The sequence below is a fragment of the Diadema antillarum genome, unplaced genomic scaffold (genome assembly GCF_040938485.1).
Source record: "Diadema antillarum isolate AM-2024a unplaced genomic scaffold, OU_Dant_1.0 seq00000672_RagTag, whole genome shotgun sequence".
Lineage (NCBI taxonomy): Eukaryota > Metazoa > Echinodermata > Echinoidea > Diadematoida > Diadematidae > Diadema > Diadema antillarum.
In genome coordinates this window covers 408091-434369 of record NW_027271579.1, presented here as the reverse complement: position 1 = coordinate 434369, position 26279 = coordinate 408091, and the positions used below count along the sequence as shown (strand labels likewise).

At 38.8% G+C, this 26279-nt stretch overlaps 1 pseudogene; it reads right to left on the bottom strand.

Moving 5' to 3' along the window:
- Window positions 1-1387: 1387 nt before the first annotated feature.
- LOC139736876 (b(0,+)-type amino acid transporter 1-like) lies at window positions 1388-22423 on the bottom strand (annotated as a pseudogene).
- Between the last annotated feature and the right edge of the window lie 3856 nt (window positions 22424-26279).

Here is a 26279-nt window from a genome sequence, read left to right as displayed (position 1 = left end):
TCGAAATTCACTCCAATTTCACTCTAAATTCACTCTTTTTTGTATTCACTCCTTCAAGAGTGAAAATTTTCACTCGATTTTTTTTAGAGAGTATTGATTCCGTAAAAAACGTACACACATTACTTCAGTTAAGTTGTCGTATTTCTATCTGGTCAATCTATCTCAAATATGAGGGGAATGTTTGCACAATAGGCCATACAAAAGTGCAAATTAAGAGAGCTTGATTCGAAGTATCGTCTGCAAAATAATAACGCAAAGAAAGGATTGAACGGTATGCACATAAGAATTTGCACAGAAGCACATTACAAAGTGTTGCTCTGACGTCCCATACAATATAACAGTAAACTTCAAACCGAGATTACAGTCTTCTTCATGCATATGGCCTGGTATCACATTTCTACACTATGTACAGCAGAGAGTAACACTAAAATGGTGAAATACATAATTCAAAAACTTCGTATGTTTTGAAGCCATTCCGATGTATGCTATTTCAAATATATTGATATTGGTACTCATGTTGGAATTACAGAAAGGATGAAATTAAAATGAACTTAAGAATAGATAAATTACATTCCCATACGTATATCCAGCAGATATTCAGTTGGAAATTAAAAACTACTGTAAAACACGTACAATTTGGTTAGCCAGAATGTGGGATGGCAATACACTGTTTATCAAATCTAGTTGACCATGTTCATCTCCAGTCACTGGTGAGTTTGTCCTCTACTAAATGGTCATCTTTAAGCATCAAAGGGAAATGCAAATGACAAACTGAAATATATTTTAACTCGATTATTATTTTTTTTTTTTGGTGTAAAGAAAAGAAGCGACGACTCGGACCTACATAACAACCTCAGTGGGACATACAGTATGAAAGTACTTTTTATATTATACCTAGCAACTTGTTTCCTTGATGTTATTTAGTTTTTTTGTCCACGAGGAGACTGCAAATTACAATCTTAGCTTTTCAGCATGTCTCCTCCATTTCCTGCAACTTTAATTTCAATTCAATTTTCATTTGCTTTTGTGTTGCGTGGTATTGCTAACTTCACGTAGATTTCTTTGTTACTACATTGTATTGATATTGTGTTATTTTGTGTATGAAAATGTTTTGCATTGTTGGAAATGAAATGAAAGAAATGAATGAAAAAAGATTATCGCGAATAATCTCCATTGGTTCTCTGAAGTTGTCGATTTGGTATAGGAGTCTTATTCCAGAATAAGACGATTGACTCTTACTGGACACGTTTTGTCATAATAATACTTACACGTACTTATATATACTTCCATACATAGCATCAGTTTAATCAAATATATGGGTACAGCCGCAGTGTGAGTGATTCCAAGTGAATGTAGCAAATAATAATCAAACCCCAGAACAAAGGTTTTATTTTGCTTCCTTCTCATCAAGTATCTTTTGTTTTTCTTCACTCATTCTTCTCGAGCCGTCAATGGTGACCTTTTCTTTAATCTCTTCTTTGTCGACCTGAGAGCCATCCGATGTAGCCATATCAGGTGGTGGTTGGTACTCGGATGGAATGACGTTGAAAAATAGCTGGCAATATATCGTAACGGTATCTGTGGACAATTTCAAAACGAAAGAATTTAGTTAAAGTTTATGTCAAAGACGGCAAGGCGTTTCATAAACCTTGAGTGCTTAATGTAAATTCCTTGTAAACTCGAATTTGACCGGATACATAATGCTCTTTTCGCCACTACGTCAGATTTTTGGTGATAGTTCCCTCCTTTTTTCAAGTTACAACATTTTCCATCATCTTGCATCTTTATTCTAAAAGGGAAACGCCTTGCCAAATTACTCAGCTTTTTCTCCCACAACTCAAGCACTAACCATAACTTCAAAACTTATATTGATGGTCAATAAGACTAAAAGAAAAGTCAGATATTTAATAATTGTCATTGCTTTGTGTCTCATTCGTTTCAGCACTCTGAGCACGGTTGTATCCCTACTCAGCGGGACTCGGGCTAGAGCTGGAAATGCCAAATGTGTATGCTCTGCTCACCCATGAATGGTGGTCTGTATTCCCAGAAGATGAAGATGAAGTAGGCCACCAGGCCGCTACCAATGACAATCACAACTCCCAAGACGTCCACCAGCCGAGATTCAACGAAGGGAGCGAGGATGAAGAAGATCCCAGCCACACACAACAGTACGGGGAGGGCTAGATTTACCTGCAGGGAATAGTATTAATAATTATTCAGATTCAATTCAGTGATACAAACATGATCCTTTTTACTCAGGGTAACCATAGCTCCGCCGTGCAAGCCGCTAGTGCACGATTCACTCAAGTCTTTATCATTACTCGAGCATTAGTCAGGTGGGGAAAACAAAAGATATATCGTACGAATATTTTTGTACAGGCCTGTATACTATACTCACACATACATATTGGTGACAATATTCAAGCGCCTTAAACATTACCGTAAAGTTTGGAATACGTCGTATGAACGCATCAGTCCGAGGACCGTCTTCGCAAAGGGAATGGACATCCCATCGTCAAGAACACCCCTATAGCACGACAGTGAAGAACTTTTCTGCTATCTGATAAAATGTGTGAAAACTGAGCAGATCTCTGTTATTTAGAGCATCGCTTCGTTGTAGCGCAGATATTCAATTCATGACTTTAGATCATACTGATTTGCTGTGTTTTCACGTGACAGCCCAAGAAGCATTTCTTCTTTTTTTTTTTTTTTTGCGAAAGGAGTAACTATGGGAAAGATAAAGGAAGGACTGTATCGCTTAATGAAATAAAAATCTTGTGAATTGACAAAAGAAAAACAAACATACAAACAGTCACAATTTATAATTGATGCAGCTCTGGTGTAATGATTGTGACAAATTACATTGTTCGTGTGTTGATCCCCTTTTTTAGCAGTTAAATTGTATCAACTGACTGCCTTTTTGTGTTCCGTTAGTAATAGGTAGAATGTTCTTACACAAGGCAAAGAAAAACAATCCCACTCGTCGGATCCGCTTTCGAATGAAAGCTTGATAGTTGCACAATGTGCAAAAGAATAGAAATTAGAAATGAAATGGAGCAATGCACATGTAATTCACAAATTTTACAAGCAATGCTTTTCGTGTGAATTCCTCTTTTCCATGTAGAGTTACAAAATAAGATTGTATTGTTTACTTGTTTATTTATCCAAACCAAAGTTGATATCAGTATAATTATTGTATTCACGTTCTTGAAGCTTATGAGATTCAAAGTTCCTTAAATATTATGTACTCATGTACGCGTTATGTATATTGCTTTTTATTACTTTAGATGGAAATAAAATCACTTGAATTGAATTGAATTGAATTGAATGCATTCGCACGGGATTCCATGAGCTGCGTAACTTTTACAACACTAAAATCTTCCATCATGCTTGTATTTTTGAACAACGCCCCCTCGAGCACTAGCTGTACAGTGATTCAGGAGGGAGTAACGTTATACCAAAGAAGTTCTATAATACTCAGTTCACTGGGCTATCGTTTTGAGTAAGCCACGTGGGACACACTCACCTTATACGGTCTAGGTATTTCTGGCTTGCGAACGCGAAGGACGATGACAGCCAGGGCGATGAGGGTGTACGAGATCCAAATGGCAAAGCTGAAGAATTCGATTTGGTGTTCGAGACTGAAAGGAAGCAGCAGCATGCCAAGGGACAGGGAGCACTGAGCCGGAAGTAAAGGGTCACAACGTGAACATGGGTCAGTAAAATATCACATAATCCAGGGATAATGGTGTAATCAATGTATATGAAGTCAGTTATCAAGTTGATTAGACGGTGTTTCCTATTTGAATAACATGCAAATTCTTACACATCTAATGCTTGTTATTCAAACAGAGCACACCATTTCCGCACTGAATTTACCCGACGACATATTCTACAATAACTGTAAGAGACGGAAGAAGGAACCGTAATAGGTCTATTTACCCATAGACTTGATCACAATCAACCTTTGCAATACGTAATTCTTATATAGAACATTGCATGTCTTTTAACAAAATTTACTGGCGGAAGGCTTACTACAAAAGAGATGAAATTTACGTCATCACGTCTCACAAACACGCGATGTCAACACGCCTAGAACGCTACTTCGGAGGTGAAACGTCAGTCGCGGTGCTTTTCTTTCCGATACATCTGTCTAGGCCCACTACATCATCACCGCCGTCAGTCACAATGATATATATTGTATGTGGAAGACAACTCTTCTTCATTCCTGTTACTTATGGCAAGCTTGGTACTCTACAAACAAAACAACATGTACATATCTTCCTGACAGTGTGGAATTCGCTAATTCTTGCTCTTTAGAAGAGTTGGGGTGTTGCCAGCTAGCAGACGATGATGGGATCATGTAGGAAAATAGTTCGCAGACTAAAATGTGACCACGTCTCATAGTGGTGATCATTGCTATTTCATTTTATCATCATTATTCACATCATTCAAACATTTCTTACCATGAGAAAGAGCGCCGCATTAGGTGAGAGGGTGTCAGGACTCACCATACCCAACACTCCCGGCATGTGGCCTTCCCGTCCAAGGGCCACCGTCATCCTGTTTCAGAGTACCACACAATATCATTATCACGTGTGTTTTTGGCCCTTGTCTGGCCCCATTCGATTTTTAATGCTTCTAATTTTATTCACTATTGGATAACTTCATGACATCAAAATAATACAACTTATTGCCTTGGCCACACTACACAAGTCACATGTCATTGAATAGTCTTATTTTTTTTGAAAGGCGAATGTTAATACAGTAAATCTACGCAGTTTTGAGAAGAGTCCCGGCATTTTCATTAATAGGTTCGAATTCCCTTGCTTTTCATTTTGCTAGCATTGCTGATTGATCGTTACATAATACAACGTGTACAGATTGTTATCACATACTTTCAAGTGGAATGAGTGAGTAGTCTTATTGAGGAATGTCTGTAAGTAAGGTGTGTGACGACACCGTTGGAATTATGAAGCATGTGCATACTTCAAAATATACAAGGTATGCAACGCTCCGAGACAGATTCACTCCATGTACGTTCTGGCCACGTTCTCTGTCACTATCTCCAAGAGTCTTTTCACCTTCTATATACATCATGGTTCAGTCAGCATGAACTGGTTTCTATCCAGCTCCTTAATGTGATAACGTGATTACGGTGATGTCGAAACAAATATGAGGAGTGAGATGCCTGAGTGGGGTTAGGTAAGGCATGACCGGACAAAGACATACCTGGAAAATGTGTAGCATATCCCATTCGCCGTTCCAAAGGCTGCACAGCAAATGAGGAATGGTGTTAACCAGCCGAAGATCTGGCTGTGAAAGGCCGAGAAGCTCTGTTTGGAGAACGAGAAGGATTTCGAGTACACGTGAAATTTCAGGGACCTCTTTTTATATGACCACACTCCATCTCGACACTGGTAATCGTTCGGCTAGTAGGCCCATATCATAACCTTTTTGCAAAGGTCTTCACGCTGTCACTAGCACCGCTAGTCGAGAGCGTCCTTAGCCTCTGGACTATTGCTGGGTCTTGGCTTTAGCTAGGGCTTGACTAGTCTCAAGTAACTACCCTCTGCAACCACTAAAGCTGAAGGGCTTTGAAAAGGTTCGCGTCCCGTACTAGAGAAAAGGCTCTTCGCTTGGGTATAAAGGAGCCAGTGAAGCAGTAACAAAACAAACTGTCGAAAGCTGTTCAATTCTGTACTATACTTCACACGCCTAAAATGTGAAGTTGATGTAAATGTCCATACTTCGTGTACCTGGTTATCTGTACAATTTACCGAACACAAGGATTGGCAACATTAATAAACCCACCCAAAGTATTTGTTATTATCAAAGCTCATTTATTTGAGTCATTCATACTGCGATGACGTTCATGCACATCGAGGTACCAGTAATAGATGATACAAAAGATCTTGCAGTTAGACAAGATTCTAAAATCCCAACTGATTAAAAAAGGCTCGTTCTCCGTTGCAGGCTCACCAGCGCCACAGCTTCTGACTGGAGGACAACATCTGGTGATAGCACACTATAGTAGGCGATGTTTGTCAGAATGTACAGAATCGTCACAGTCGGCATGGCGATAGCGATAGCACGAGGAAGGGTTCTGCAGATAATATTGGTTAGAATGGGTATATCAGTTTCGTTGCACAAATATGAAGCATCCTTCAACAAAGACAGTAATCTTCACGGTATTTCATAATTTCAAATAATTATGGCCGGAGTTTTAGCAGTCTATTGTGCTGTTAATTAAGCTGAACGTGTATGAATTTTAAAGAACGCTTAAACATAAACGTGTTTTATCTCTACTGAAATCTACATGGGATAGTTCTGGAATTGCAAAATTCGACATTTCTGGCGCAAAACGTCATTGTTAAAGGGGATGGCTAGTAACTGATCAGGGGGAATCAGTGGGAATGCAGGGGGATGATTGTACCAATCCTTGTGGGATTAATTTAAGAGTACATTATAGGTCTATTGTTGTGTGAAAATTATTTGCTTCAGAATGGTCTAATATTAAAGTAATGTGTAGTTTAATGTTTCCAGGTTAGCATTCCTGTACAGTGACGGGACATTGAACTGCACATTACTTGAAAATGAGACCGTTCTGAAGCAAATAATTTTCACAGAACAATAGATAAATAATGTACTCTTAAAGGGGATGGCTAGTAACTGATCAGTGGGAATCGGTGGGAATGTTGGGGGATGATTGTTCCAATCCTTGTGGTATTCATTTAAGAGTACATTATGTATCTATTGTTGTGTGAAAATTGTTTGCTTTAGAATGGTCTCATATTCAAGTAAAGTGCAGTTTAATGTTTCCATGTTGGCCTGCCTGTACAGTAACGGGGCATTAAACTGCACACTACTTGAATATGAGACCGTTCTGAAGCAAATAAAAGTTTCATACATCAATAGATATGTAATGTACTTGTACTCTTAAATGAATCCTACAAGGATTGGAACAATCATCCCCCTGCATTCCCACTGATTCCCACTGTTCAGTTACTATCCATCCCCTTTATAGGAAGCATTGATATATGTGCGGATAGGATGGTCACATTAATTACGTCTCTACTTCAACCTGCCTAAAATCTAAAAGCTACCTCAGATCCGTCGTATCGATTTTTATGGCGTGTATTGTAATGACCTCGCGATGATGACTTTAGTGGTAAGAGCTGTTTGTATAGTTGCTAGGTTAATGACAACTAACATGGTTTTAAAATCGTTTCTTTTTCCATAAACAATGGAACAGCTATGAGTTGATGACATGAACATCAGCTGAAATATTAAGCTGTAATAACAGTAATACCAAATCCGCACTTACGATATTTGAAGATAAACATGATAAATCAATCGTTTATTGCGTCCAATCGACACCACGAAATTTCAGTTCAGTGTGTTTCAATGAAATGTAGAAGAATAAAAGTTGGCATTACATGTACATCACGTCCTTTTAAAAAAAAAAAATTGTTTTAAACAAAAGTTAGATAAAGCCATAATGTTTATGTTACGAGAAAGCAACATCAGAACTCACTTAGCCGGCTCTTTCATCTCTTCCATTGAATAGGATAGAGTGTTCCTGAAAGAAACAAGGAATGACCGAGTAATTATTTCGTTAAGTTCTACTTATTGGATCGAAACATTTTGTATAGCTGTCCTGTATAGTGTCATGCTAAAGAAAAGTCAAAATAAGTTACTCTATATAGATTATCTTATAACTTTCATATATTGGTGTATGGTCTTCTCATATACGTCTTTGTAATTCAAAGGACTGTCTAACTGTGTCTGTTTACCCAGTTTCTCGATACTGTCATGTTAGAATGAAAAACTGGAGATAGGAGTGAGAAATGAAAGAAAATGAATCATGATTGTATATCATCGTCAGCGTAATCATCACCGTCCTGGCGATTAACACCCTATCATTAAGCTAGCAATGCTTTGCTACGTATTATCAATCATCTCAAGGAATTAAACATGCAGCCACATTCGACACATTCCAAAGGAAACACATCAGCCAGGCTACCACTTCACAGCCGATACTAACTTGTTGACCCTCAAAGCAAAAGTGGTATTTGGCAATATCAATAGAAAGAAATGTTTATACATTTATTGAAAAATAATGAAATGGATACTTTCCCAAATGTTAATTGACGGATCATTTTTGTCATCTGGTCTACGAAAGTTCATTCTTTGTTTGATTTGAACAGGATTGATGAATCCCATAAACATACGTATGGCTTAAGGCCGTGTCACACCATTCCGGGCAAGCTACGCGGGCTTGTGGCGAGGAGGTAGTTTCCAGCACGTAGAAGATTTTCAGCGGGCGAACAAGAATGTTTGCAATTTTCATTCATGCCTTGTCATACCGTATCTGGGAAAGTTTTGCGGCTTGACTTGCGGGGAAACAAATTTACTCCCCGGAGCTCTCCGCAGTTGGTCCGCACTTGACAGTATCTAGCGCGTAGTTGCCCGGAGGTGCTCACCCAAGTCCAATTTAACCGCAGCCAAGTTTTGAGCATGACCAAAACTTTTTCCGGGTTAGTCGCGGGAATGCCCGTAGAGGTCCACGCAGAACGTCAGTAGGAGACCCTTAGCGGCAGCACTTCCCAGGCAATTCCCACGCAGGTACTTCGCAGTCCCGTATGCAGCCAAGATAATGAAATTCTGTGAGATTTCAGCCATTCCATTAGAGGAATTCCTTCACTAAGTTGTCAGCCCCCACGCGACTGGTACAAAGGTCACACAGTACACTCGCAAGTATAACGCGTCCAGCAAGAAAGACACATGCGCTGACTCGCACAACTCCTTTTCCGCCCTCAGGAATGTCCGGTATGCTAGAAAATCCCTACACGTAACAAGCCCGAGTAGCTTGCCCGGAAAGGTGTGACAGGGCCTAAACACGGTTGCGGGTAAAAAAAAAAAAAAGTATGCATGCGCACCTCCGGGCGACTACTTTTGAGATACATGCTAGGTACTGTCATGTGCGGATCATCTACGGGGACCTCCGGATAGTCAAAATTGTTCTTTGCAAGTCGCACGCAAGGTTGGTGTGACACGGCCTTTATGCATTACACGTATATCGCTCTGGAAACTAGTGAAGTGCCTCTAACCCACTTAGAAAAAAGAATGGTCATTTGTACCGATGTGCCCATGAGCTAACTCCAGATTGGCTTATTATGAAAATTGCCTGGACTTTCCCTTTATGAATTCATTAATGACATCAGAATAATCCCTTTATTTCCATACAAATGGCACTAGATATTATGCGGTACTGTACATGTTTGAGCACCGTATGACAATTAAAGTGACGACGAAAACATGAGTTTTGACAGTCATTGGCAAAAGCTCTATCATCCATGCTCTCTTTGCAAATAAAGAAATGAGATTGAGGAGTTTATAATTTAACTCGTGGAGAAATAAAAGAGGAAAACCGTTTAATGTATAGAGGGAATGATGTTTGCCATTTTGTTACAGGCATTGAAAAATTGGTGCTGTTCGTTATTCCGAAGGTTCGCTATTCAGAAGGATCGTTATTCCGCAGGGTCGTTAATCCGAAACAAACAAATTCCCTATACCTAGAGGTTCGTTAATCCGAAAATGAAAAAGGGTTCGTTAATCCTAACATTTGTGGAGTTATCCCGAAGGTTCGTTATTCCGAAGATTCGTTAATCCGAAAATGAAATTCGGAACAACGAACCTTCGGAATAACGAATCTTCGGACTAAAGAGCCTTCGGAATAACGAACCTTCGGAATAACGAGCTGTAACCGAAAAAATAATGAAAAGGAGATCAAAGTCCAAATACAAATATGTATTGAGCAAATAAAGCAATAACAGCGGAACATATCACTAACAGCTTGAGGAAAATCGGACAATCTGTTGGAAAGTTCCCAGCCCATGTAAGACCTTACAAATTCATAACTTATGAACCGAATGTCTGATTTTGTTCTTAAACTTCAATGATGTGTTCTGCCCAATCCAAACGTAGCCTACCTGTTTTGGGGGCAAGTTTCCATTTAACCTTGTTTGTTGGAAATGTTGTTGCTGTTGGGTTTTTTTTTTTTTGGGGGGGGGGTAGTATTCTTTTACTCAGTACTTGTAGGGTAATGAGATTGGTACTTGTGGTATATACACCGGTTATCATCTACTCTTCAAACTAACAGAAAGAAAGATTACGAGCAGTGCCGAGAGAAATCTATCACCCGCAGATCACTACGTTCGGCTGAGTTATTCACTGGTGGCGAGTTGCCTTGGCCGAGATCTTCACGTTAACCAAGGGTCAAAGGACAAGCCCACCCAAATAAACAACATGGATTGAGTGAATGCAGCAATATTAGTACAGTGTAGTACGCATTAGTGACACTTTGAGGGAAATTGGACAACCCGTTCAAAAGTTATGACGTTTTAAAGTTTTTGTGTTGCCATCGCTGGATGAGAAGACTATTGCAGTTTGTGACGTCACGTATTGAATGTGCGACTAGATAAAGAAATTATTCACGGAATTTACTACGACATACTAAAAGTATTGATTCACTTAATCCACATAAACAAGTGCATGTCTGTCAATACCAGTTCGTGTTGCCCGAGGTGTCTCATTGGTACCGTTTGCTAGTGACAACTGTCAGTAATTAGTTACCTGACAGAATTCACAACAGATGGGTATAATCAGAAGCCGATTTGCAAACAGCATCAAGAAGTTATGCCGCTTGACTGTTTACAAAACAAAAATGATACCAAGAATAATTCATTCAACTTGAAGTTCTGAATAAGGCTTCGAAACTTTGAACAGGTACATCGTGTCATTCCATTCCAGGTCAAAATGAAATGTAGTCTTTGCATTGATGACTTGGTGATGAGTTATTCATTACCATCCTTCAAAGGCAAACATTCCTTGATAGAAGGCCATCCCATACGAAAAGACATCAGTAGAAGATCCCTCAAAAGACTTATCGACAGCCAGATATCCCGGACCGTCTGCAAGATCAAAGCAGTGTGAAAATATCACAAAGATTATTCCAATCTCATAGGCGGGCGTCTGAAAGACAGAGTAATCTCTATACTATGAAAAACCGTCACCAAGACAAGGGTATCTGTAGTACATTACACAAAGACTTCACACAGATACATGATAGATCAGCTAGCTTATGCTTCATTTTTGCAATTAATATCTAAATTTTAGTAACTTTGATATTAATCACGCAATGCAAACCTGTATTTTGCTTTGTACTTTTTGTCTTTCATTTTTCTTAAAGCAGAAATTTCATTCTAGAATTTAAAAAAAAAATTGTCCTTGTGAATATTAGGCACAAAATTATGAGTGAAAAAAACACCCAGCACATCTTCCAAAACTTATACAACTGAACAGTGACTTCAAAAGCGAACTGATATAAAAACCTACCTACTGCAATGTCGTAAAGTCCCAAAGCTATGATGTGAAGGAGAGTCAGGATTTTGATGACGGTAGCGATATTTTGTGCCCTGGCTACCACTCGGAGATTAGAAGCTTGAAGAAGCATCACGAAAACTGGTAGAAAGAAAGGATTATTGAAAATGGACCTTGTTTATGTTTTATTACACTATTAGATAGGGTCCATGTAAGATAACAGGGTGTAACAGTAGTGAGAACATTAAATGCCTGTATTTTAACTAAAGAAAAACTGTAAACAGTAGGGAGTTCAGTAGTTATCTTGGCATCTTGCGATGGTTGGGTTCTTTCGTCTAGATCAGTAACTTCAATTTCCGCATTGGGTATAGATTTCTAGAGTACGGGGAAACAGAGGGGTCATCCCACGAGCTTGACACCCATGAGACATACAGTACACGAGAACAAGGTCTATGAGTCATAAAGCCCACGATCTTGACACTAGGCAAAATAAGATGTAATGTCGGGTTTGGTTTTTTGTTTGTTGTTGTTGTTTTTTTTTGGGGGGGGTGGGGCTGGTGTCAAGCTTGTGGACCTTGTTCTACTTATAATGTCGAGCTCATGGCCTTATTTGCCAATAGTGTCTGGATGGTTGACTGTACAACTCATGGGCTTATCTTACTTGATGACGAGCTCATGAGACTTGTTTACTTGGTGTCTAGCTCGTGGGCTGTATAACTCGTGGGCTGTATGACTCGTGGGCTGTATGACTCGTGGATGACATGCTCGTGACGGGTGTCTTAAACAGATCACTTTCGTCAGAAACGTAACAAAAATCCGAAACTTTCAGAATCTGCATTTTTTTTTCGTTTGTATACCCAATTTCGTTTATATACCCAATCATGTGTGTGTGTTGTGTGGTGAAGGTATGTATGGTGTTTATCCCTCCTTTCGTTCCTACTGTATCACTGTATCATTCTGTTTAGTATTTTCTGTGGTGTTCTTGTTTTGTCACGGGTCAATGAATCTCGACATGGCCGTCAGGGTGTCGGCAGTCTTCAGCCACTAACAGCCATGTCTGATAGCGTTCTGGACTTAGTTGCGACCATTCATTTACAACATGAATGATTCTTGCAATTTCCCATTAACCGCACTGGACGACAAGGATTTTATGCACCTTGTTTACAATCCTGAAACACATTTGACTGACCCCATAGATATAGCTGAAGTTTTTAATGATTTTTTTTTGTAAACATTGGGCCAAATCTGGCTGATAAAATTCCTGAAGCGCAGCGGGAATTTCACTCTTTCCTGGGTGGTAGGAATATGGAATCTTTATTTTTTGTCCCGATTGTCGAAGATGAAATAATAAAGATTGTTGATAAGTTAAACAATAAAAAAGTTCGGGATATGATGGAATCACAAACTTCTTGGTAAAAAATGTGATTCATGAAATAATTTCGCCTCTTACTTATATTTTCAATCAATCTTTATCTACTGGTAAAGTTCCTCAAAAAATGAAAGTAGCAAGAGTTGTTCCCGTTTTTAAAAAAGGGCGAAAAGACCTTGTCAATAATTATTGCCCCATTTCTCTTTTAACTTCCTTTTCAAAGATACTCGAAAGACTTGTGTATAAACGTACCCTTAGTTTTCTTCTTCAGTCAAAAATATTTACTGAATCTCAATTTGGATTTCGGAAAAAACATAGTACAACTCACGCATTACTCAAGTTTATTGATAAGATAGCTCATGCTATAGATGATGTTTCTCACACTGTCGGTGTTTTCCTTGACTTCTCCAAGGCGTTTGATACAATAGACCATGACATTTTACTTTATAAGTTAAATCATTACGGAATTCGGGGAAGGGTGCTACAATGGTTCACTGATTACTTAACAAATAGAAAACAATTTGTAAGTATCCACGGTCACGAGTCCCAACCAAAATGGATTTCTTGTGGTGTTCCACAGGGTACCTTGTTAGGCCCACTTCTCTTTATTTTATATATTAACGATATCCAGAACTCCTTTCAGATTCTTTCCTTCGTTTGTTTTGCAGATGATACAAATTTGTTCTTCTCTCATCAAAATCCTGATGCGCTTATAAACATAATAAATAAAGAACTTGTTTCTCTTCAATCTTGGATTTTTGCGAACAAATTATCCTTAAACATCGATAAAACTCAGTATAAAATTATGTTATTCAGTAATTCGCCACCTGTGTTACCTCTCTCTGTCAAGATAAACAACATTGATCTGTCACAGGTCAACAGTACAAAATTTTTGGGTCTTTATATCGATAGTGATTTGTCTTGGAGAACCCATGTTAATTATGTAAGCAGAATTATTGCTAGAAATGCCGGGGTTCTTAACAAACTTAGCTATCATTTTCCATGTAATATTCTACAGAGCATATATTCAACTTTGATATTTCCCTATCTCAACTATGGGATTCCGGCGTGGAAATGCTTCTAAAAACCTTATTGATTCGTTATTTCTTGTACAAAAACGCGCTGTTAGAATTGTTAACCACACTGGATATTTATCCCACACGAACGAACTTTTTGTTAGTAACAAAATTTTGAAAATTCCCGAGTTATTTTGTTACAACGTTGGCCTGTTTATGTTTCAATTTTCAACTGGCCAATTACCAGACGTATTTTCCCAAATGTTTACAAGAAATTATACAGTCCATGATTATCCAACTCGTCAACGTTACGCATATCACCTTCCACGTACCCGAACAATTTTCGCGAAAAAATACATTTTGTTCACTGGGCCCAAATATTGGAACGAACTCCCTACGGAACTTGTAAGTTGTACCACTGTAACCTCATTCAAACGAAAACTGAAGCAATATCTTCTTAGCAGCTACATTGTACGGCATGCATAGTGTATAGTTCTTGTTGCTCTTTATGTTACCCCTTGTCTATCCCTTATTAGTAGTCCGGCAGGTCCTAACCATGAACACTATTTTTGATCAGTCTGCCTGTTGCGCTCTTCATGCACCTATTGTTCCACTCGGTTCTCGAAATTCTCGTGCGTGACAGCTGTCGGTTAAGGCCGTGTCACACCTTTCCGGGCAAGCCTTGCGTGCGACTTGCAAAGAACAATTTTGACTACCCGGAGGTCCTCGTAGACGATCCGCACATGACAGTACCTAGCTCGTATCTCAACCGTAGTCGCCCGGAGGTGCGCACGCATATTTTTTTTACCCGCAACCGTAATTAGGCCCTGTCACACCTTTCCGGGCAAGCTACCCGGGCTTGTTACGTGTAGGGATTTTCTAGCATACCGGACATTCCTGAGGGCGAGATAGGATTTGAGCGAGTCAACGCGTGTGTCTTACTTGCTGGACGCGTTCTTCTTAAATTATACTTGCGAGTATACTGTCTGACCTTTGTACCAGTCGCGTGGGGGCTGACAACTCAGTGAAGGAATTCCTCTAATGGAATGGCTGAAATCTCACAGAATTTCATTATCTTGGCTGCATACGGGACTGCGAAGTACCTGCGTGGGAGTTGCCTGGGAAGTGCTGCCGCTAAGGGCCTCTTACTGGCGTTCTGCGTGGACCTCTCCGGGCATTTTCGCGACTCACCCGGAAAAAGTTTTGGTCATGCTCAAAACTTGGTTGCGGTTAAATCGGACTTGCGTGAGCACCTCCGGGCAACTACAGGCGAGATACGCGCTAGATACTGTCAGGTGCGGACCAACTGCGGAGAGCTCCGGGGAGTAAATTTGTTTCCCCGCAAGTCAAGCCGCAAAACTTTCCCAGATACGGTAATGACAAGGCATGAATGAAAATTGCAAACATTCTTGTTCGCCCGCTGAAAATCTTCTACGTGCTGGAAACCTCCTCGCCAGAAGCCCGCGTAGCTTGCCCGGAATGGTGTGACACGGCCTTAACTATGGTCACACGGAATGCTTGGTTTAGGACCCATGCTCGAATGTTACTCCTGAGCTTTATTTCCCTAGTACACGGTATTCTTTACATTCACGACAAATCTCATCATCATTCCACCTTCTACTTATGTATTTATGTCATACAGTTACGCCATTTTCTATACTCTGCAACACACCCCTTGAATCTCTGCAACCCCAGTTGTTGTTCTACCAATGCCCTTACTAAGTAGTAGGTTATACTGCTGCAACATGTGACCTTTCTGTATTTTCATTTAGTGACATATATTTAATTGGATTTTCGTTTTTGTTTATTTTAATCGGTTTCCCCATTCCAGTTATAGTTGGTCTTAAAAAAACATCCGCATTTTAAACTTCCCCTAATCTGATTACTCGCGGGACCTGCGGCTGTACAAGCTAATGCTTTTACGCAGGCCCCATCATATTTTTTCGCATCATGACCACAGTTTAATTCGCATGCATACAGACCTTGTGTTTATACCAAATCAAACTTCTGTACATTCCGATGAAGTCTCATCTAAATTATTTTTTGTATAATTTTCGTATTTATATACTTTATTGTGATATATGTGAGAAATATGAAAATAAATTGAAATGAAAATGAAAAAAAAACATTGATAACCATTTGTACAACGAATCAGATGTGAAAGAGATGAAATGAAATCTAATTATGATGTCAATGTTTTTACCAATCGGTTAAAATCTTCCACGTATTTTACTCAGAGTACACTAAAGTCCTACACTGATTTGTATAGGAAGGATGAGCTGTGTTTTCTTCAATTAAACATTAGATGCGCCCATAGTAATTTTGATAAGTTTCACTTTTTATTAGAGGATGTTAATTTTCCTAAGAATTCTTTAATTGGTCTGACTGAAACCTGGCTGTCTGACTCACCTAATGATATGTATTTTTTGCCAGATCATCATTTAATTGTTAAAAATAGGCCGGTTAAAAAGGGGGGCTGTGTTGCACTATATATCCCCAAATTTCTTAAATATTCTATTTTACATGATGTATCCATCATAAACGGCACTGTAGAATCACTTTTTGTAGAATTGCGTATCCCGAAACGTAAAAATATGATTGTAAGGGGTAATATACAGACCACCACAATCGAATTTTCATGAATTCAACGAAATAATTCAGAATATGTTGTTGAAGACAGGTACAGCATATAAAGACTGTGTGATAATGGGAGATTTCAATATCAACTTAATCGCATGTGATAAGAATAAGTTGGCACAAGAATTTTTAGATGTTTTTTGGTCTTCATTTTTAGTGCCCGTGGTAACAAAGCCCACAAGAATAACCGATTAATTTATGACACCTATTGATAATATTTTTACTAATTTACCATTGTCAGATATTAAAACAGATATTGTAATATCAGACATCTCTGATCATTATCCGATCTTTGCTCATTTGTCGACAGGTCAATTTTTTTTGGAAGTTTTAGAAATTATTATGTTTCTAAGTACAAATTCACTTATGATGATAACATTAATATTTTGAAAGATACCCTAAGTGATGTGGATTGGTCTCCGGTATATTTAAGCGCAGATATTAATTTGTCTTATGATATTTTCATTTAAAAACTGAAGTCATCTATTGATAGTATTATACCACGGAGGAAACAAAAGAGACCCCACCGTAAAATGGTCCCTAAATCAACCTGGATTACGAAAACATTATTAAGACCTATAAACAGGAAAAATGATTTGTATTATAAATATATAATGGATACATTTAATATTGTATTAAAAAATAAACATATTAATTATAAGAACATCTTAACATCATTGTTGCATACTGGAAAGAAACAATATTATGCTGATCAGTTTATTTTATATGAAGGTGATATGAAAAATACATGGAAAGTAATTAATCATGCTTTGATTAAGAGTGAGAAATCTGCAATGATATCTCACTTGAAAGTTGCGGATGAGAATATGAGTGAACCCAGGCAAATGACTGAAACCTTTAATTCTTGCTTTTCTCAAATTTGTGAAGATTTAGCCCAATCTATCCCCGCCTCTAATAAATAGTTTTATGAGTTTTTACAGGATCCAAGTTCTATTTTTTTTCATACCAACAAACTCCAGTGAGGTACTAAGTAATTGATATCGTAAATGACTTGAAATTGCATAAAAGTTCTGACTTTGATGAAATAGATAATCATATTTTAAAGAATATCATTTATCAAATTGCTCTTGTTTATATTTTCAATTTGTCCTTAACAGCTGGCAAGTTTCCAGATGATATGAAGCTGGCTAAAGTTATTCCTATTTTTAAAAAAGATAACAATCAAATAGTGAGTAATTATAGGCCGATATCGTTACTTCTCTATCGAAAGTACTTGAAAAAATTGTATATAATAGGATTATCAATTTTCTTAATAAACATGGTATATTAAGTAATCAGCAGTTTGGTTTCCGCCAGAAACATAGTATATAGTACTTTTGACATTTATTGACCAAATTGCTCATTCAATTGACTCATCTCTGCATACTGTAGGAATCTTGCTGGACCTCTCCAAGACCTTCGATACCATAAACCATGAAATACTTCTCCACAAATTATGCCACTATGGGATTCGAGGAAGGGCCTTGGAGTGGTTCAGAAATTATCTATCAGACCGTAGGCAATATGTCAACGTAAACGGTTCCTCTTCTTCTATGCAGTTTATCTCTTGCGGTGTACTCCAAGGCAATTTACTTGGGCCACTCCTATTCCTTATTTACATCAACGATATTCAAATGTCCTCAAATGTATTGCAGATTATATTATTTGCTGATGACTCTAACATATTTATTTTACTCTCATTCTGACCCTTTTGAAATTTTTACCAAATTAAACAATGACCCAATTCATGTTATCGATTGGATGAAAGCTAACAAGTTATCCCTTAATTTGAAAAAGATTTCATATATGATTTTCAGTAACACTCTAACTGATCTTCCTAATCCTTTATTATTAGATGATATTCCAATAATGAAAGTTACTTCTACTAAATTTCTTGGTGTTTCTTTAGATAACAAACTTTCCTGGAATGTCCATATTGATACTATTTGCAAAGTGATTTTTCGTAATATAGGAATGATAGCTAAACTCAAATGTGTTTTGCCAACAGCAAATTTATTAATACTTTATTCTACGTTGATTTTTTCCGTATCTAAACTATGGTATTTTAGCCTAGGGAAATGCCTCATCAACATTACTCAACAGGATTTTATTATTGCAGAAAAAGGTTCTTAGAATAATTGACCATATGTCTATTTATGCACACACTCGTAATTTGTTCATTCAGAATAAAATCGTTAAAATCACTGATGTATATCAGATGCAACTTGGTCAATTCATGTACAAGCTCCATAACACTGATCCTCCATCAGTTTTTGATTCAATGTTTGTTCTTAATAACTCCGTACATAAGTATCCCACGAGACAATCTAGCTGTATCCATCTACCTTTAAAGCGAACATTCTTTGCCCAAAATACTTTTGTTTATTGTGGGCCCAAAATGTGGAAGTCCCTTCCTGCTGAAATGAAAAATTCAATCAGTATTGGCACATTTTAAATCAAATTAAAAAAAAACTTTTATTCAGTCGTTACTGAAATTTGATACAACAGACAACCTTCCTCTCAAATCAGTATTTGTTTCCAATTCTCATATGCCAATCTTATTACACAAGCTATACTGACATGCTGTATGCTCGCTGGCTTCCTCGTCTCGTGACCCTTTGTTGTTGTTTATTTGTTCGGGTTTGCATGGATGTTCCTGTATTAGCGTGTGTTTGTTTGAATGTGTGTGTGTGTCTGTGTGTGTCATCTGGTCCCATTGCTTTACTTGTACCTCTTCCTCTTATCTCTTCTGAATCGGAATGCCCACTCGTTTATTCTAATCTATACGCACATGTGCATAGACTCCCCCACCCTCTTTTTTTTACTCGGGAAACTTGCTAATTGTACAAGCTTTGCTTCATATGCAAGTTCCCTCCATATTCTTTACTAAAGCTAGTGCTGTTTCAAAAAAGTGATTTCATGAACATCAAATTATTTGAATAATACGTAGGTCATAATGTTTGTAGTTACAGGTGTGTATGTATCATACTTTTGTTACACTATTGTCTGTATTTGCTTTGTGACACTCCAACCTTGTACAAATTGTTAATGTCCTTACGTGACAATGAATTTGTATTATTTGCATACGGAATTAAATGAAATGAAATGAAATGAAAAATGAAATAGTACCGACGTAATACTTTCCAGGTCTTAGATCAGTGTCACATAATAAACCCAAGGAGACGTTAACGGTATGAGTGTACAACGCTTGAAGGCTTTGCACCCGTCTGATTTTCAATGTTTGGGAATGCGTGGTTTCATTAAAGACAAACTGACAGAACAAACCAATAACAAGAGTTGTATTTGGGTATGCTTTTTGGTAAAAGCACGAAAAATAAAGGAAGGGGTACAATGCACTATCTACCCGTGTTTGGAGCTTTCGGTAGAGCTATCATGGCGGAAAGTTTTGACCGACCCTGACGGTCATTATAGTAGGTCATGAACTTCTTATTCCTATAGGTTGCTTAAACACTCAGCATTCGACTTACTGATGAATGTGGCTGCGTGTAACTTGACTGCCGTTTCGTCTCGAAGGCACAAATGATCAGAGACCGAGTTGACATAAGGAAATATCATGTATTCTCCTACAACGATGCTGATGATGGCTAAACTCATTGGTCTAGCAATCAGCAAAGCGCCCCATCCGTGCAGAAAGGCCAAGACTTCACCATATCCCTCATGAAGGTAGGTGTGATCCCCACCAGCTTTAGGAAACATCAGGGCAAGCTCCATGAACACCACCGTCCCTGGAAAAAAACATGATAGAACAACACACTCAGTACAGCACATAGGTACTGAGTATTTACTCACTTTCAACCATTTATTTGACTTCTTGATCTTCTTCAACTGAGAAAAACATAGCTAGAATATTTTTTTCAGATTTCTATTGTTAGTCTTAGTCTTGATTTTTTGTCAAATCAAATCTTGGGTGAGCCATGATAACTAAGGATTTAAAACCATGGTGTATAAGTACACACTATTACACAGCAACCCAAGCACCCACGTATATAACCCCCCCCCCCCCCCCCCCCCCATACACTTCATGAAGGCTACGTTCACAGCAACCAAAATCAGCCTGCTCGGCTACCGGTCGGTGAATTTTTAGCCAAAACCGGTCGGACAACGATCGGTGACCGATCAGTGACCGACCAGGCGCATCTGATTTAGGGCATCGGTCGGTCGCCGCTGAAGTTTTAACGCGGAGTTAAAATTTCAGCGGCGACCGACCAGTTTTCACTCGCTGTCCAAAATACGCTCGGTGTCCGAGCGGGAACCGCTCAGGCACTGACCTAATCGAGCGGTTGCTGCCGAGCGATTTAGGGAACAAAAATAAGAGAGACAAAAATGACAACAGCACAGAAGAAAACCAAGAGAATAGATCGAGCGGTCGCCGTCGAGCGATTTAGGGACTACAAAAAAAGTTAAGATAAAAATGACAGAAGCACTGAAGGAAACCAGGGACTAGATGGAGAAGATAATATAGCGCAATTTGGAAGAAGCAGGGGGAGGGATAAGAGGCAAGGAAACCCCACCAACATCTCAGCATCTCAACATCTCGGCAACCAACATGAGGGACACGGAAGTCAGAGGCAACCACTTTAGGGCAAAAGAGATGAAAGCTAAAAGTTAGTGTTAATATGTTGACGTAGTAAAATATGGTTTGGTTACCTTATCATTCATTAAAGGCCTATTGATTGAAGAAGAAATAAATGACAAGAGATGGGGGAAATTAAAATATGAAATTAAAGAGGAATAGAAAAAAACTGTAAAATATAGAAAAAACAAGATATTTTGGAAAATTCTATCTATTCTAATCTTTGTTCCATCTTGGGTGTTCCTCCCTTTTGTTTTATTTCCTAATTTCTAGTTATCTGTGGTATCACATAGCTGAGGTTTGTTAGTTGATAATCTAACTCTTAGATCTTTTGCCTCGAGTTTTATCTTAATTAATTAGTTAATTAACACATACAAATCACATAGGTACATTAATAAACACTGGTAGCTCGTGAGAAATTTCCTGCAGAGACCAGCGGGTGGCCGCCGTCGGTACGCCTACGGGTCACGGGTAGATGACCATTGATCACCCGTCGGTCGCTGAGCAATTTCGTAAAAATCGGCCGGTGGCCGTGGGAGATCGTCCAGTTGCCGATGGGGCATCGCTCGGTGACTGCTCGGACTCTGCGCGTTGCAGATCCCCATATTTCGCCAAAATTTTACTGAAAATCGATCGGTGACCGATGGGAAATCGACAGGGCACTGCTCGGCCATCGCTAGGGTTTTACAGCCTGCTCAGCATCTCCAAAAACTGCTGAGAGGTGCCAAAATTTCAGCAGCGACCGAGCAGACTACAAATCGGTCGGTCGCCGCTCTGAGTTGTGACCGTAGCCTAGCTCTGAATTCAGCTTCAAGGAGATAGTGTAGGTATTGTCAATTAAGTGTTGCCATCAGCTAAATTGATTGAATCGATAGATAGTCAAAATCGTTGCTAAACACAAATTTATATCATTAATGTAGTATTATTTACCATGTGGTGGCTCCTTAACGTGAATCCAAAGATACATACATATACATATAATATTTACATGTACCGTGCATACAAGTATTAAAAGTGAGGAAAAGTTTTTAGGAGTTTACCGATAAAAGAGATGACACCGCAGAAAAACCAAACAAGTAGGCTGGCGCCGGGACTCCCGCTGTACCTCAATACCCCTCTCGGAGACACAAATATACCAGTCCCAATGACAACCCCAATCAGCAGCGAGACAGTTTCGACTATGCCGAGTTTTCGGCGTAGAACTACCGGTGAGTTTTGTGTGCTTTGGAAGGACAGGAGAGTGTCGGTGCGGCTTATATTTGACTTCATGCTGACCTTGCTCTCGGAGCGATCCAGTCGGGGAGGTTGACCACCTTCCGGTCTGTCGACTGGATGGGAAGGTGCAGATTCATAGTTGCTGATGCCGCTGTCGTTGACCATCTTCTGAGAGTTATCCCCGCCTCTAGGAGTGGGAGGCGCCATTTAGCTTTCCGTGCTATGACCGCTGCAGGTAATACAATGTGTTTGTTGAACAATATATCATCCAGCGTGGAGTAGGTCAGCCAAAGTGCTGCATAATATATTTATATTGAAAACAAAGAGGAAAACTATCACATAGATGCATGAAGGAGAAATCTAGTTGGGAGTCTCAAGCAATTAAATTTATGAAAACAGACAAGTCTTGTTTGACATGCTATTGATCAAGCTGCATTCTTCAAACTGCCGTTATGAGCGGACTGGTGGTCTCTACATGTTGGGTCGCTCTACAGAATCCAAAGATCTGATGTTGATGTTTACTCTGTCTCTGAAGATCATTAATTTATCTGATTGTGAATGTGCCAGGCAGTGACTACCAGAAGTTCACTGAGATGACTTTTTTGTGCGTATTCGACCTCTCTCTCCCTCTCTCCCTCTCCTTCTCTCTCTCTCTCTCTCTCTCTCTTGACCGATAATGAAGTCTTGAGGGAAGATTAGTGCTTATCAGCTTAAGGAGAAATTCTACTCTATATCATGCTCCTTTGAATGAAAAAAAGAAGCCTCAGAGAAGTCGATCAGTGAAAAATTGGGAAAAACAGATACATTAAAAGGTGTTGAGCAGCTCTCCACCAGGTAAATATGACACGTAAAGTCACCAATCTTTTCCCGATATAAATTTCCCTCAGACCTGTTCTTGGTCTATGATAACAATATTTTTGTTTTTGCGTGTCTTCCTCAACGAATAATTTCTGTCATTGCCCATTTTTTTTTTTTTTTGGGGGGGAAATGAGAATTAGGCCTACTATCAAAAATCATTGTGTGTGTGTGTATGCGTGTGTGTGTGTGTGTGTATGCGTGTGTGTGTGTGTGTGTGTGTGTGTGTGTGTGTGTGCGTGTGTGTGCGTTTGTGTGCGTCCGAGGTCTGTCCCACACCTTCACTGACCTACTTCGCTGATTTTTCTGCTTTCACACAAACAACACACCGTCAGGATAGAATTCCAAGTAAATTTAAAAAAAAATGAAGTTTAAAAAACTGCAGCTTGGCGGTAATAGGAAAATCCAACAAAAAAGGGTAAGAAATATTCGTTTCTCCATTAAAACAATCAGCTACAATTCAAACGTTGCTTGCTCTGTTTTATCATAGATTCCACTGTGTACTTGGCACCGTTGCAGATGGGTGTAAACATTCTCTCAGTTTTCATTCTAATCATGATCCGAACCCGATACCGATATTTACCCAGTCATCTAGAAGTGGATATTTAACTAGCGATGATTAGAATGAAATGACTCGGGGTGATCACAATATTTATTCATATATGCTCTGCCACGCTAGTAAATAGTTCTTGTGAACCTATAATTGTATATGACAGGATATTTTTTCTTATCAAAATGTCATCATGTACATGACAACCAGAGGCGTAATGAGCAATCTCATCCCCCTTGCTGTTGTTGCTGTTGTTGTTGTTGTGTTTTTTTTATGTTGTTTTTTTTTTGGGGGGGGGGCAGAAAAATATGCATACCACTTAGTGCCATAATGGGCAATTGTTTAACAAGATGGGCGGAGAGTGAATGCTGATATTTACGATAATGGTCAAGATGTGGGCCTACAACTATGTTTTATCTTAGGAATACTGTATTTGCTGTTCATTAGTCATGAATCTAGAGTAGCGTGTATCTACCTACTAACAGTAAATAGATGAATGATAAAAAAGAATACTCGACGGCATCCGTTAAAAAAGAAAAGAAAAGATGCCAATGTCAGAGTACAGCTAGGTGTAAGATTTTGCGCGTCAGCGCAGAACAAGGAACGAAGTGACCGAGCGTGGCCATAGGGTGTGGGAGAGGAGTTTTCTCCATCCTTAGGCCCTAATGAGCCAAAATATTTCTAAGCTGTAAGTCATGCGATATACTAGATATAATGTTTTGGCTTACTCTGATGAAAAATATTGTCTCAAAATGTGACTTTTTTGGTGGTTGGAAAGCCATGTTTGTTTGTTTGTTTGTTTGTTTGTTGTGATTATTTTTTAGAGGGGGATTCTGCATGTGAGGCGTGAAAAAAAAAGCTTGTCAGGATAAGAGCGTGAGAAAGACCCCGAGGCGTGAGTCCACATGAAATTTGGTAGGTCTGACATGAACGTTATTTACATTTTTTTTTTGTATTGAGATTTCCATTCCATCAGTTCGTCATTGTTCATTGATCAAAATTTAAAAGACAAAAGAAAAGACTACATTAACATGCGAACTAGGGAATAATTCTTTCATATCTCGACATTTACAATTATGGTCAACCAAACCGTGGTTAGCTTAAAACCTTCACAAAAATCTCAAAGAGAAGAGTGATAATGATTACACAATGTTCTCTGTGTAATGTTTAAAAGGGATGCCTTTTGAGGGTACCATAAATCAACACAAATCAACATGCATTTGGATTTCAGGGGGGCTTTAAAGGGATGGTACAGTATTGGTGGAGATGAGAAAGGGGCTTTTAACTTTTTGCGAGATACCAAGAAAACACATGGTATAGTACAGAGCATACCATGTTAAGAGGAATTCAAAGTTTATTGGATAAAAATCGGGTTTGGAATGACTGAAACATCCAAAAACAAAGTAAAACAAAGCGATCGTAATAAAGTGTGGGTCCCACACTTTATTAGAATCGCTCTTTTTTGGATAACTCAGCCATTTCATAACCAATTTTCTTCAAAATATAAACGGTGAATTCCTCGCAGAATTACATGCTCTTTCATATTTCATAAGTTGTTTCTCATTATCCTACCAACTAATGTTAGAAACCTGAAATTAGGTCTCAACCAAAACTATACGATCCCTTTAAGGACTTAGCATTGAACGAAAGTTGGAACACGTACTGTAGTTCAACTTCTTTGCCATCTGATACATGATTGGTTACATTAAATGTGATATTGATTTGGTGCAGTTTATGCAAATGTTTAGGGTTACATAAGCATTCAACTGCTTGCGATGATTTTGGTTATACGTATGACACGATATTAGTTTGCAGGATGCTATATCTATCTTCATAAGATTTAGAGAGAAGGTAAGCTCCTGTTGCAGTGAAATGTAAAAGTAAAGAAGAAAAAAAAAGGCCCACGAGCTCGATATTATACCACGATTCTTAACGTACTTAGTGTCGAATTCGTGGACTTTTTGCTTTCCTACAGTATCAAGCTCGTGGGGATTATTTACCTAGTGTCTAGCTAGTAGGCCCGTTTTACTTGGTGTCCAGCTCGTGTGATATGACTCATGGACCTTTATGTAATTTCTAGCTCGTGGGCTGTATGACTCGTGGGTGTCGAGCTCGTGGGATGACCTCATGGTAGCTGTGGTCTTTGTCGGCCTCGTCGAAGTGGAATTCTGAAGTCTTCAGAATTCCTATACATCTGGCATTCATTTCATTTTTTTAAAAATACTTTTAGTGTACTGTTTCACACTCAGGGTGCAAACAGACGAAGACAAACTCGAATCGAATGAAGGCAATTTGTTTATAGTCGTCTGGTTATCACGACCTTTGGGTTTTGATGGTTCCTACCTCGGTTGATTTTAATGTTTCTCTATTTATAAATGCTGTTTCATCATCATCTTCACGTGGCGTTCAGTATAATAATGTTGCCACAGCATATCTCCGTCTTACCCTTTCTCTTTTCTCTCTCGGCCTTCTCTTTCTCTGTTCCTTTCTCTCTCCTCTTAACTCTCTCCCTCTCCCTCTCTTTCTCTATCTCTCATTTACTCTGTTTCTGCCATTCGAAAAACTGTTGATCCAGGAAGGCAGATGGCATTAGATTATGCATTTTATTGAGTCTACCATCACCTGACCATACCAGTAGCAAGCGATGAAACACGCAAA